Source organism: Chiloscyllium punctatum, chromosome 52 (genome assembly GCF_047496795.1).
Source record: "Chiloscyllium punctatum isolate Juve2018m chromosome 52, sChiPun1.3, whole genome shotgun sequence".
Lineage (NCBI taxonomy): Eukaryota > Metazoa > Chordata > Chondrichthyes > Orectolobiformes > Hemiscylliidae > Chiloscyllium > Chiloscyllium punctatum.
In genome coordinates, this window is record NC_092790.1 from 10,378,367 (window position 1) to 10,393,624 (window position 15,258).

Genomic DNA, 15,258 nt, shown 5'->3' on the forward strand with positions numbered 1-15,258 from the left:
ATCGATCGGACAGTGAGACAATGATCCTTTCTTCGTGTGGTGTACATCCGTGACTCTATAATTCAACGAAGAATCATTCCCAAAACTTCAGCTGTGTCAGGATCTAGTTTGCGGTGAAAGCCTGTCAATCTGCTAAGGTAACGTTCGTCTGGGTCTCTGCAAAGGATTTGGCGAAATCTTTGGGTCTTGACAATTTGTTCTTCAAACAAAGTACATATTTCATGAATTAAGTTCTTTTACTATGAAAATTGGCCACTTTTATGCAGCTGTGATGGCCGAGAGGTTAAGGCGTTGGATTTGAAATGCAATGGGGTCTCCCTGCGCAGGTTCGAATCCCGCTCACAGCGTTGAATCGTTTAAAAGTCATTAATTCCTTTGCAGAATTTGGATTTCGTGGAGCTTGAGCTTTGCATTCAATCGAAAGTCAATTTTTAACTGTGAAGAATCCGAAGTAATTTCAAGACGTCTAATTGAATAAATTATATGTCGAGACACAAAAAGTAACCAACCTCCAACACGAATCAGTTTCAAAACATTTGTCGAACTATCGTGAAATTTGGATGTTCGGGGGGGGGGGGGGTGGGGGGTGGATTTAAGCAAAACAAGAAGCAATGCAATACATTTACCTGCAGGTGATGAGTTTTTTTTAGGATCAGTTGAAAGTCAAGCTGAGAAAGTTCAACCTAATTTACAACTGACTCTCAAGGCCAATAATCTATTATATCAGCAGTCAATGAATTGGAAAAAGCAACTCCATGTGTGGAAAGGAACTCGACTGATCCAGGTTCCTGGCTTGAGGTGTGATAAGGCAAGGCGATATCAGCGGAGTAGAATTTTCTGGAAATATTAGAAATGGAATGTTAACGGTCTTCTGCTGACCACATTCGTAAGAAACTGTACATTAAGAACTGAATTTGAAAATTAGCAATGAAAATCAGACTTAGCCCTCTGCTTGTGGATTAGCATTGTTCAGAACAATAGGTTGTTGTTGAGGCTACAATTGACCAAAATAATCGATGGGGATCTTATCCACGACCTTCGTTGGAGCAGTTGGTGTGGAGAGCTCAACATGAACAACCAAATACCAATTATTCATCTTGGCTATCTGAATTGCTTAGTTAAACATACTCCCAGTTTAATGTAAAAACCTTTGCTCTCAGAGCTAGATGTTTTCATGTCAGCATGTTCCGATCTGAGAAGATACTCCATGGAGTAGATGTGACTTAAATTTTGACTCTAATGTCAGAGATGTTGACACATTTCTGCCCCAAAACAGCACTACCATTGGTATCAAATCAAACTGAACAAAGAACTAGTTCACTTAGACATTTCCTGTCTGCAGACTCTGCCAATGGACCGTTCAGGCCCGATGTAGGAATAGGGCTTTGTGACATCTGTTCGCAAGTGGATCACTTCATTCTTGCTCACGATCCATAAACCGTAATTCATTTTGAACTTCTTAGCCATCAGCATGATAAATGTTACATAATGCATAGGTTTGCTTCTCGAAAGAAAGAGCGAAATCTTATTCAATGCAGACGCAAATTCAAGTTGTCCCTGGTCGACCAGAAGACAGATATCGCGAAACAAAGTGAATACAGAAAACAATCAATGTTTTCTGGGAGTCAAAAAGATGTACTGCAAGAACGGAAACATATATTTGGAACTAAAGTCACATACCACTTTCAGACTAAATTTTCTTGAACCGTTATCTTAATTTGACCTTCATGTCCACCATTGCTGCAAAAATTATCTTAACAACTCAGAACTTTGTGTTCTTTGATATTGTCTCCTTCATGTTTCTATTGATATTGAAACTAAAAAAACGGGCAATAGTAATGCACCCTATTTCACTTGCAAAGATCAGAAGAAGATCAATTTATAAGAGAACAGAAATAAAGCTACGTCTGTCTTTCGAGAGAAAACACAGTTACCATTTCGACTCCAAGAAGTCTTCTTCAGAAGTCTGCGCAATGAACTCGAAATAGTAGACCGAAAATCAAAAAAAGAAGCCATAATGCCGCGAATACACCACCCGCAAACGCAGCAAGTCCTACTCGAATATGCTGTATTACTACTCTCAACATCAGTGGAGAATGGAACAAAGCTCATTCTGCAGTTGTCAACCTGTTATGACGTAGTTTGTAAAGTCAGAAATATGATGAGGTAAAAAGCGGGATGAAAGCGGGATATCAGAAGCCTGAAAAAAGCAAGTGCGTGCTTTGCTTTGAAGAAGGTTGGCAGTGATGAAAATGGAGATTAACTCCAGTGAGGGGGGGCTTCATTAATCCTCAGAATCGTTACAACACACAGGGACGCAATTCTTTTTGCTGGGTTTCTGTTCTGCCATTTTATAATCACGACTGCTGTCGGGTTTGGTTTCCATTCCAGGCTTAGGTGACTGCCTGATGGAAGTTTGCACATTCGCCCAATTTCTGTGTGGTAGCTCTGGTTTGCTGCCACATTCTAAACATTTGCAGGTTATTTGGATTCGCCATTGAACGCACACGGTTACAGAGACAGGGATGTGGAGAGTGTCTGGATAGGACGTACTTCAGAGGAGTTTTGTGAATTGAAATAGACAGAGTTGGGTTAGTCTGCTGTTTCCTGGGTGAGCTACATGGACAGAGAGGGGTCAGGGTATTCTTGACAGAGTTGGATTAGTTGCTCTTACCTGTGTCAGTCACGCAGATACAGTAGGGTCAGTCTGCCCTTCCCTGGGCGAATTTCTTTCATAGAGTGGTGATAGTCTGCTCTTCCCTGCCTGAGTGAAACAGAAAGAGCGGGGTCAGTATTCTCTTCCCTCGATAATTTATGTTGACAGTCTGGCTTCTGTCTGCTCGTCTCTGGCGAGTTACTTTGGTAAAGTGGGGTTAGTGTTCATTCATTGGGTGAGTGCCATAGACAGAATGGGATCAGTCTGCTCTTCCCTGAGTGAATTACATTTATAGAGTGGGGTCAGACCTCTCTTCAGTGAATGACTTATATTGACCGTGTGGGATCAGTCTGCTGAGTTACACTGAGATTGTGGGGTCAGTCTGCCCTTCCCTCGGTGAGTAACACTGACTGAGTGGCGTCAGTTTGCTCTTCCCTCAGTGAGTTACATTGACAGAGTGGCATCAGTCTACTCTTTCCTGTGCGAGTTACATGGACAGAGTGGCGTCAGTCTGCTTTTCACGGAGTGAGTTATTTGGACTGTGTGGGATCAATCTGCTCTTCCCTGGGTGAGTTGCATTGACAGAGTGGCGTCAGTCTGCAATTTCCTAGTTGTGTTTAAGTGATCGTGTGAGGTCAGAGTGCTCTTCACTGGTTGAGTCACATTGACAGATTGGGCTTCATCTGCTCTTCCCTGGGAGAGTCATATTAACAGAATGGGGTCAGTCTGCTCCTTTCGAAGTGAGTAATATCACAGAGTGCACACAGTCTGCTCTTCCCTGGGTGAGCTACGTTAAGAGAGTGGTGTCAGTCTGCTCCTCCACGGGCGTGTTACTTTCTCAGAATCGTGAGAGTCTGCTCTTCTCTGTCTGAGTTTAACAGCAAGGATGGTTTCATTACTGTCTTCGCTGGATGATTCATATAGGCAGAATGGAATAAGTCTTCTCTTCTCTGAATGAGTTACTTTGACAGAGTGGGGTCAGGCTCGTCTCCCTGCTTGTGTTTCATTGACAGAATCTGATCAGTCTGCTCTTCCCTGGATGAGTGACAGAGACAGAATGGGTACAGCCTGCTCTTGTCTGAGTGGTGTCAGTCTGCCATTTGCTGGATGAGTTACATATGAAGTGTTGGGTCAGTCTGCTCTTCCCTGGATGACTAACATTGACAGATTGGCGTCAGTCTACTCTTCCCTGGGTGAGTTACATTAACAGAGTCCGGTCAGGTCATAACTTCCTCGTTGAGTTACATTGATCGTGTGATGTCAGACTTCTATCCCCTGGCTTAGTTACATTGACAGAGTGGGGTCCATCTGCTCTTCCCTGGGTGAGTTACGTTAGCAGTTTGGGGTCGGTTTGCTTTACGCAATCCAGGAACTCCATCTCTCGCGGTTTCTTGTCAGTACCTCCATACTAAGGATTTGAGGAGTTAACAAAAGTAACTCGTCCCCTACATCTTTGGCATAATTAGGGATGGGCAGTGAATCTTATCTCATTGAAAGACCAATATGTCCCAGAAATGCAGTTTTAATAATTGCATGTTCTAATTCGACACTGCAAGCAGTCGGGAATAACTTGAGGAGAGGTGCAGGGTAGAATAATTAAAGTCAAATGCACTGATGCCTAGGAGACATGACACAAGATGTTAGTGTGGAGCTGATGGTGTAAGGCTCAGTGTCAGTGCTATTGGTTCAGCATTTATTGCTCACTGTTCGCAATGACTCACACACCATTGCTGTCAATTCACAACAATGAGTCTGTTCACCTTGGTTTGAAAATCCCTGCGTGTGTATTAACGTGGTTAATGGGACGCGAGAGGAGATGAGCACATCCTCTTTATTCTGTCAGTTTAAACAGACGAAAATATCTGTTGGATGCCAATGCAAGAGGATACTGTCTTTTTCTGTGCCTTTTTAGTGGGGCATGCTCAGCATTGAAACGTCTGTTTTTGCACAAGTAGAGTTTGATTGCCACTCATTCTGAGCAACATTAATACAGAAAACGCGTTTTCGAATTCCTGTGATCAAGTGGTTCAGGCATTGCACATATGGACGAGAAATCTGGCTTTTAACGTGGCGCCATGGCTTAGCTGGTGAAAGCAGCTCCCATCACACTGGTGCCTGCTCATTCTATTGAAAGCTCGTTGTTTCTCGCAAGTATTGTGTTGCTGATCGAGAAACTCAGTGTCCTGTTTGAATTGCTGTGCATTCTGATTTCGCGTTCCGGATTCATTTTCCTGGTTTAAATCCAGTCGTGTAGGTTGCTCTTGTTAACTATTATTTTAACCTGGAGATTCTTCCCGCAGTTCCACAAGCACTTCTGCTTCTCATCCTCTTATTCTCATTCCTTCATTCCCACTTTTGCGGAAATTAAGTGGTGAAGCAGGAGACACTGCAGCATTCCCGGGAAATGTTGTGGTAATGGCACTGACACCACGACATGATCACCCTCATTCTCTGCTGTCACCATTCATTCGTTGTACACCAACAGTAAATGCACCGTTGTTCTTCTTCAGCTGTCATGTAATTACTTTCTTTTACTGATGGATAAGGAATACAACTATAACTTCGAAAGGGTTTTTAGATTTTGAGGAAGAAATGTCTCCTTGCCTCAGGTCGAAGTGACAGACGCATTATTCAGAGAATGTGAGATTACTTCGACCGACTCCAGCCAGGCGTCAGAAAGCCTCTCAGCAGTTCGAATCTCAACCTGTCTCTGAATGTCAGGCTTTTCAAGAGGAGAAATGGGAAATGAGGGATACGGACAGACAGAGAGTCGGAGAATGTGAAAAAGGCCCAGGAGGATACAGAGACACACATAGAAAAAACAAAGACCCATATTGAGGCAGACACTGAAAGAAACAATCCTCCATTCGGCGTGACTGCTAAATAACGGAACCTAATGGAAATGTAGCCATTAAAACATAGCCTTCCACCAGCTCAGGAAAATGAAAGTAGCATGACAGCTGATTAAGTCCTTTTAAGATTGTAAATTCGATGTTTGTAAGCTCAAGAGTGATTTTGATAAATATCCTGATTCGACAGGGAAGATTATCCTTTTCCCAAAAGTATAATCTAGAAATCTATAACTAACCTATTTCCTGTCCATCTTAAGAAAAAAACCTGTTTATCTCCACAGATGTTGCCAGGTGTACCGGGTTTCTCTATCAATTCTCGTTTTTAGTTCATATTTCCAAAACCTGTACCTTTTTGATTTTTGATAACCTGGCACAAAACCAAGCATTACCAGGTTCGGACCAGTGATAAGAAATACTGGTACCTCGATACATTTGCACAATAAAACATGCATTCCCTGTCCGAGAATAGAACCAACACTATTGCAGTTAGAGTTCCAAATCCTAACTACAAGATTACACGGAATGAAGAAGACACTCTTGCACTTATTCTCAATGAAATGTATTTTCCATTTCATTTCTGATCAGATTCACTGCAGATTGGTTTCTTCTCGCATTCAAGTTTTGCAGAATGGAAAATCCCATTTGGCCCATGGTGCAGTCTGGTTTAAAGACATTCATCTATTCTATTCCCAGTTTCCAGCTTTGATCCATAACCTTATGTGTTCTGATGTTTCCGGTGCAAATGGCAGTGAGGATCTCGCTTTGATCTTAGATGACACAACAATGGGATTGAAGTTTGACATAGTCACACTGTGTTATTACCCACTTCGTGTCTCCCACAGAAAGAGACACACAGACAGATTCCCCGAGAGGGGCAGAGTTCTCAGGATTTGACCAGCTCCTTGTGCTTCACTTCAGATGTCCGCTCCAACATGCAAGTTCAACATCCAAAAGGCAGCTTTTGGTTAAACCAAAGCCAGTTCTACAGAGAATGAGAGACGTTGATCTGAGCTAGAATTTGAATTGGACGAAAGAAACCGTAAATTCGAAAACCCAAACCCTTCCGTTCCTGACAGACAACAGGAATGGACGAGCACGCTGCATCCTTGTGATTTTAAATGCGAACCGACAATCCCCTAATTCGACATCAGGCGTGTTACCAATTCCGTCTCTGACCCAAACACCAGGTTTGGATGTGACAGTTTGTCTATAGGTGATGTAATCTTCCACATCAGGGAAACAGCATTCACATTGTTGTGAATTGACAGCAATGGTGTGTGAGTCATTGTGAACAGTGATTATGTTCAGCAAACATAATCACCGTCACTGTTTCACTTGGAATGCCCTACTCTGTGAAACATTTCCTTTCACTGTACTTTCACACTTGAAGTGTTTTACATTCCAGAGCCTGAACTAATTCAGCGAGAAACCACTGGTCATTTCGAGCCCGTCATTTGGAATGAGGCGAGTTGAACGTTGCCTTTCTTGCTGCCAACACATCAGCGCAGCTCAAAACGAACTCGTGTTAGCATCAGTCTTTACTTAACTTGCTGCAGTATATCTGCTGAACAACAGCAGATTATCACAGCATTGCCTTCTTCACATTGAAACCAATGGTGATAATATGAACCGACTTGGAAACTTGGAGAGAGAAACACTGCTGACGAAGACGATTATGATGTGAAGAGCAGGCACGAGAGTTTGTTCAGGTCCCAAAGGCTACTGCAGTATCAATGGACATCCCTGCATACGAGTCTGTGTTTGCATTACCCAGAACAGGCTTTCATTCCCAGTCAGGAAATGAAGATTTAATTCTCTTCTTGTGAATTATCCGAAGGAAAACTAAATCCTGATTGCACCCAGAACACACACACGGATCCTGCCAGAACAATTCAGTGATCGATCAGCATCTGTCTGGAAGGACAATGGCAGCAAATATAAGTGAAAGCTATCACCGCAATTACCCCTCCAAGGTTTTCACGTTTCCCAGTCGAAAATATTTCGCTGCTTCTTCAATGTCACTACTTCTAAATCCTTGCCTCATGGCATCATGCCTCTACCCCGCTACTGAGGACATCCAGAGTTCTGCGGAGTAACTGAAAATCTCAATCTCTCGAGTAATTAGGGATTGACGGTGCATTCCATCACATTGAGCAATGACTTTGTCCCAGTAATACGTTTCCAAAAGCTGCAGTTTCTAAGGGAACACTTGCAAGCTGTCGGGAATAAATTGTGATTCGGAGATGCCGGTGTTGGACTGGGGTGTACCAAGTCAAAAATCACACAATACCAGGTTATAGTCCAACAGGTTTAATTGGAAGCACACTAGCTTTCGGAGCGATGCTCCTTCATTAGGTGTTTGTGGAGGGATCGATCGTAACACAGAATTTATAGCAAAAATTTGCAGTGTGATGTAACTGAAATTGTACGTTGAAGAATTGATTGTCTGTTAAGCCTTTCATCTGTTGAAAGAAGTGAAAATATCACTGTATTCTATGTGTAAATCACAAAACCCTTTTTAAAAAAATTGCATTCTCGGGTTAGCTATTAACAATGGTAATAGCTAGACAATATGTTGAAGGTGTTAGCCCCTGTGTTCTCTGTCTGTGACCTGATGTTTAGATTGATTCCAATCCAAAAAGTGAGATAACAGAGTTTTACATAATTTCATGCAGTTTTTGAGCTCAGAGTTCTACATGAATGTATGTAGTTTCTGACCAAAGTGCAATGTAACTCTGAAAGTACCAAAAAAATTCATCACACAAAATATATGTGTGCGTGTGGGTCTTTGTCTGTGTGTGTCTCCAGCGAAACCAAAAACTGACAACTCATGAACAAAAGCAGAACTGACAAAGAGAACATATTTTCAGACGCACGGACTCATGAATGCTGTCTGTGAGGCAGAGCGAGTCGTCTGGGTCATGAGCTGCTCACACAAATTGCAGCGAGGCAATTCCAAATGGTGCTTTCAACGTACTGGCGCCTTAGAGCACCAATACTTCCAGGAAAGTGCCCAAGTAACATGAATCAGAACTGACTAACAATGAACCATGGAAAGTGAAGATTACCAATTACAGTCTCGATTAGATGAGGTTAACAATTGGGCTGATGTCTCCACCGGATCGAGAGGACCAATCACCAGCCTCTCTCATCAGGACAGAAATTAAGGAAATTAGGGAAAAGTAACCAAGTTTCATATCACAATTTCCCTCCTTTTCGCAACAACAAAAGAAAACTGCGAGCAGATTCAATGTAGAACCTAATTTCACATCAACAGGGAAATAAATATCTCCATTCACTTTCAGAGAAACTGTGAAAAATGCAAATTGTCTGGAATATGAAAGATTGGCGCAGCCTGTTTTTGAGTCACATATTATGCTGGTGGCCTTTCGAGCTGGAGGGGAAAGTGACAACTGCAGCAGAAGGGGAAGCCAGCGTGGGCACTGACATGTTGGTTGTTTTCTGCTGTGCCACATCACAGCCGGGTTCGAAGAAATGCCTACTTTTTCTGTTCAACTTTAACACAGCCCATCCCTGCAAAACGTTGCCAGCTTAATCCATTAGCACACGTGGCCGCGCAGGGATACAAACACAAGCCTTCTTGAGGAGTGGAATCTGAAATCAGAGTCTCAGCTTGCTCAGCCACGCGAGCACACAGGCCAAAACCGGAAACCCAAGATCATGTACCTGATTATACCCTGCAGCATACTCACAGCAACTGTACCAGTTCTGCAGAAAAAACCGATGGGAAGGAATTGCTCTATCTGAGTGGTCGTGCTTGTTGTTCTCATCAGCAAATCTGGCTTTGAATTTGCTAGCCCATATCTGCTGCCATGCTGAAACGGAATGCAATTCCGATTAGTCGCTGTGTGAAACTTTGTTCATTCTCTCTCCTCAGATAAAGTGATCACTGGAGATGATGAATTCTGCTCCTGCCAGAAACGCCGACTCTCCTGCTGCTCAGATGAACTGAAAAACTGGTTTAGCACTGGAATCCGAGAATGGCAGAACACGTAGCAAGAGTATTGGAAACCCAGAGCCAATAAGAGTTTCAACTTTCATTTTATTTCTCCATAATAGTGCATTACCCAGCAGAGCCATGAGCAACTGCCACCTGGCTGCAAGCTGAGTTAGAAACCTATGTGGGAATCAAGGACATGTGACTCATTTATTGTCGGTAAATCAAACAGTTCTCACTTTGAGGTGTGCAAAAATTAGTTCCTAGACATATTCAGGGAAGGTCAAAGGCGATCTGAGATGTCAAAGAGGTGGTCACTGTTCGTGATTGTGCTTTGTTCGATTGTGAAAAGGTTTCCCGCTTTAGTCACATTCACGTTTCTTGTTGATGACTGAATCAGACAAAAGGTGTTTCACTAGAGCGTGACTTGCATTCCTCTCCCTAGCTGTCATACTTTCCTGGAACTCTGTGAGAACAAGAAAACAAAATACATACTGTCATTCGGCAGCCTGTCTGTGATTTCCTCATTTTCAGTTACAACATGGCTTAGACTTCAGGCCACACGGTAATATTAGTAACAGTAAGAGAGCAAGAGTCGATAGTTCATCTGTGCCTGTCAATATTTTCATTGTGAATGAACTGTATCCGTGTCTGCTGCTTCGAAACTCGAATATGTGAACTGCTCCAAACTATGATTGAGGATTTCTGGTTTTGGTTGACACACGTTGAGAAACGCCAGACAGCGTTCAAATGAAGCTTTCAGAGCACATTTTCGGATGCATTTGACAGAGACTAACATCATGAATCCAGTGTATCCTGTGATCGAAGGAAATGAATGCTCTCCTTGTTTCAGATACGGGACACCTTTGCATGTAAAGTAAATGCGGTACTGTTGTTACAGAAAGGATCAGTACCCGGTAACTGTGTCCTTAAAGTGGACATGAATGAAAAAATAAAGAATACCATTTTGAAATATCCAGGAAATATTGGCTGAAAAGGCGCAGACAATTTTCCCTGCAGCGCCAAGACAGAGGAACATATGTAACTGCACTCTTAAACAGGATGGCCAGCAGTGATATAAACATCGCCACATATGAAGGACCACTGCGAATAGAAATTTGAAAATGAAATTCACGCAGCAGGTATTCAGAGTTATATTCTTTCCACCGCTACAGTCGTATTGGGTGAATAAATTCAAAACAAGGCTTGCTGATGAGTATGCAATAAAGCCCCATCGATCATGATATGAAAGACTGTCATCCGTAAAGAGGGAACAACAATGTTTCTTCTAAGCTTTGTACTGGGACATTTTCGCACAAACTGATACGGCTACTCTCCAGAAAATATCAGGGCTCGCGGCATGCACTCTTAGAAATGGTGACCATCAGTGCTGGAAACATCCCTGCACATTCAGAACAAGGAAGAATACATATCGAATAAAAGCGTAGATGGCAATTAATTGGACTGATATTCCCTTTCACCACAACAGCTAGAATGTGCGGGAATATACAGAGTAAGGTTTACTGACCCGGTCAGAAAGCAATTACCTCCACATATCTTAACACACAAGCCTATCTTTCTTTCTGTCCATTTTTTTTTTGAAGCGTGGATCCTTTCCGTAGGAGATGAAGATGATTACTGCTCCACCACAGGATCACAGTGGGGCCAGAGACCCGATCGAGCTGTTCAGAACAGTTCGTGTTTGCCGAGAATCACTGAAACTGAGATTGATTACACGTAGACACGGTGTAACAGCTGTCAACAAATGTGGAGGGTTTTGGGACGGATTAGGACCCACTCTAGGAAAAAGGCTGGATCCTAAAACTGGGGAGTAAGTGTTCAGGGAGAGGACTGGAGAATGGGGTTAAGAACGATATTAGCCAAGATCGAATGGCGGAGCTGACTGGATATTCTGAAAGTGCTAACCGTCCTCCTATGTCTTCCAATCTCTGACCATCTGGTATCTAAGGAAATAGAAACAGATTTATTTGTTCAGTTGGAAGTCCTGGGCAAAGTGAGAGATAGAACAAGCATGATACAATTTTAGAGACTGGGAAATTGTTTGGAGAGGAAGCAATAAATGTGAAGCTGAATATAAAGTTTGAAATCAGGACAAATTCAATTAAAAGGAAGGTTGTAGAAAGGCAGAGGGACATGGAGATGGAAAAAGAAGTTTATCAGTCCCGAAATCTCATTCTGTTTTCAAACAAAGATGCGACCGGACCTGCTGAGAGTTTCCAGCAATTTCATTTGTTGATTCTGAAACAGAAGATGGGAGTGATCCTGGACCAATCAGCTCTCCCATGTTCTAGGAATATTTGACTTACCCGTTCGATCAGATCACGTTTGTCCCACACTGAAGCCTCAGAATCCTTCGCCACCCCCACCTTCGTTACTGGCAATAAACTGTTCATTACATAAACGTACATGAGCACACAACAAGAACAATTGCAAAACGTTCAGGGAGAGCTCCGTTCCGTTCCATCAGCACATTCTGAATCAGTTAATTGTTGTTCAGGACCCATGAGACATTACGCCGTCTCTGTCAGACCACTAACAAATGGCCTTTCGCGTTCTGTGCCTTTGAACACTTTGGTTGGTGCACGGATGTCGTGGAATCTCACGTTTGGAAATTGACATCATTCATAGTATTTACAGCTGCACTGATAAAGTTGTCTATGGTGGTTCCAGTAAAGTACACACAGTTTTCACTCAGAAACCGACATGTGATCAAAGCAGGAGGACATATGTGTCAACGAAAGCAACAAGAATGCTCCACCAGCGTTGGTTTGCAATTCTACATGTGGAACGAAGAGCTGGGACTCTATTAAACAGTGAAAACGACTATTATGGGGCTTGGACGCACTGCTCTCTGATTAAACACCTCACAATTCATCGAACTGAGATATCCATGCTTGGCACACGACGAATTAGTTTGCTATTTCATTCTGAGCACAATTCACCTGGCACAGCAATTTACAAAGATCCAGCTCATTCCTCCCAATCACAAAGAACATAATTCACATCTTTCATTTCTGTTATTTCTTCAAAACATTACAATCTATTTAAAACTTGTCCCAGCATTAAAGATTCAACCCGAATATTTTCATACGAAGTGATTTCCAGTCACTCTGGCAGACAGTAAATCAGTCGGAAAATTACCTTTGGAAACCCAATCATTTCTGTTCACAGTATTGGGAATTTCCCATCTGCTGACGAGACAGAGTCCTCTCAATCAACATTTTCTTTGTTCTTCCCGCCTAAAACGTTTACCACTTCTTATTTTCAACACAGGAGTTTTGTTTATAAAACGTTCCAAGAACAGGAACAACCTCCCAATCTGCTGAAGCCGTTTCCAATTTAAAATGGAAGTTTTGTTCCTTTCCCACGGGAAGAGCAGTTAATGAGAAAGGAGTTTCCACGAGCTGAGTCCCAGGGTTTGGCAGGAAGCCCTGATTGAAGCTGCAGTGGCCGCTTTCAGTTACATCGTGGGAATTGGAGAACATGGTGTCGTATTCTGCTGCGTGTAACCGTTTTGCTCCCTGTGGACTCGGGGAGAACCATGGATGAGTTTTCGGAACAACACTGCCTTCCACTCACTGGCCATCTGCTATCTAAGGAAATAGAAACAGAGTTATTTGTTCAGTTCAAAGTCCTGGGCAATGTGAAAGATGGAACAGGTCTGATACAAAATTGGAGACTGAGAAAATGGTTGGAGAGGAAGTAATAAAAGAGAAGCTGAATATAAAGTTGGAAGTCAGGAGACATTCAATAAAAATGAAAAGTGTGCAAAAGCAGGTGGAGATGGACATGGAAAAGAAGTGCCACTAGTCCCGAAGTCTTAAATCGATTTATATTTCCAAGATGCTACCAGACCTGCTGAGAGTTTCCAGTAATTTTATTTGTTGGTTTAGAAACAGAAGATGGCAGTGATCCCGGACCAAACAGCTCTCCCGTGCTCTGGGGATATTTGACTTACTGTGTCTATGTCCCACACTGAAAGCTCACGATCCTGCCGCACCTCCACTCTCGTTACTGACAATATACAGTTCATTACGTTAAACACAAGAAGAACAATTGCAAAACGTTGAGGGAGAGTACCCTTCGGTTTCCATCAGAATAATCTGAATCACTTAAAATTGGTTCAGGGCCCATGTAACATTGATCCGTCTCTGTCAGACCCCTCGCAAGTGGCCATTCGCTTTCCATGCCTTTGAACACTTTGGGTGGTGCACGGTTGGTTTGGAACCTCACATTTTCAAACGGACACCATTCATTGTATTTTCGGCTGCACTGATAAAGTTGTCTCTGGCGCCACCAGTAAAATGGAAACTGTGTTCACTCAGAAACCGACGTGTGATCAAAAGCAGGCGGACAGATGTGTCAATGAAAGCAGCAAGAATACTGCATGTGGAATGAAGAGCCGGAATTGTATTAAGCAGTGAAAGCGCCCATTGTGAGGCTTGCGTCCACCACCCTCAGATTAAGCATATCACACTGCACCGACTGAGCTAACCAAGCACGGTGCGCTGTGGATTAGTTTGCTATTACATTGCGAGCATAATTCATCAGCAATTTGTTAGGATCCAGTTCATTCCTCCTAATCACAAAAATATCATTCACACCTTCCACTTCAGTTATTCCTTCAAAGCATTACAATCTATTCTGCACTTATCCCGGAATGTAAGCTTCAACCTTAATATCTTCATATTTTTACCCTCACCTTTATGTCGCTGATGTGATTTCCAATCTCTCTGGCAGACAGTAAATCAGTCGGGAAGTTACCTAAGGAAACCCAATGATTTCCGTTTACAGTTTTGGGCAATACCCATCTGCTGACGAGACAGAGTCGTCTGAATCAACACTTTCTTTGTTCTTTCTACCTAAAACCTTTACCACTTCTTATTTTCAAGTCAGGAGTTTTATTTATAACACGTTCGAAGAACTGGAGCAACATTCAAATGTCCTGAAGCCCTTTCCAATTTAAAATGAAAGTTTTGCTCCTTTCAAACGGAAAGAGCTGTTACTAAGGGAGCAGTTTCCACGAGTTGTTTCCCATGGCTTGGCAGAAAGCCGCTGATTGAAGCTGCAGTGGCCGCTTTCTGTTTGCATCGGGAGCTTGGAGAAAGTGATGTCGTATTCTGCTGCGTGTAACCGTCTCGCTCCCTGCGGACTTGGGGTGAATCATGGATGAGATTTCCCGGTTATAATGTGAATACATGGTCGGGGTAAATGCTTGTGCTGAAATATTTGAGGCTTATTCCCTGGGTGGGGTCGAACCACCAACATTTCAGCCAACTGCGCTGACCATTTGAGATACAGAAACTGGCAACGCAGATATCCAAAAGCAAAGTTATCGACGGGATATGAGGATATGTCGGACAGCAGGAACTTGCGTTGTTTTCAGAGACAGTGCAGTGGCTAAGTTTATCACCGAGAGGGTAACCATACAGAGGAGCTGCAAACACTCAAATTAAAAGGTACCCACACATGCGCAGTTCTCTCACACACTTATTCACTTACAATGCTGGTATTTGAAACCATGATTCGGTAGAAACTGAAGTTTAAAATCCAGCACATTAGACCGCTCGACCACGCTACCACACAAAAGCCAGCACTCAGATTTGTTATGACTAGTGTTTCAGCATGGATTCACTTCAGGCACTTCGACTTCACAAATGTTGTAATGAAATAGGCGTAATTTAAGAAGAAAGACCAAAAAGAATGTACAGACAAGGAACAGGCCCTACATCCATTCAAGCCTGAGCTGATCCAAATCTACTGTTTGAAGC

The 15,258-nt window shown here is 42.8% G+C and overlaps 1 non-coding gene across 1 annotated transcript; it reads left to right on the top strand.

Moving 5' to 3' along the window:
- Positions 1–265: 265 nt before the first annotated feature.
- trnas-uga (transfer RNA serine (anticodon UGA)) lies at positions 266–347 on the top strand. The gene has a single exon. It is a non-coding gene; the product is annotated as a tRNA-Ser (tRNA).
- Positions 348–15,258: the final 14,911 nt, after the last annotated feature.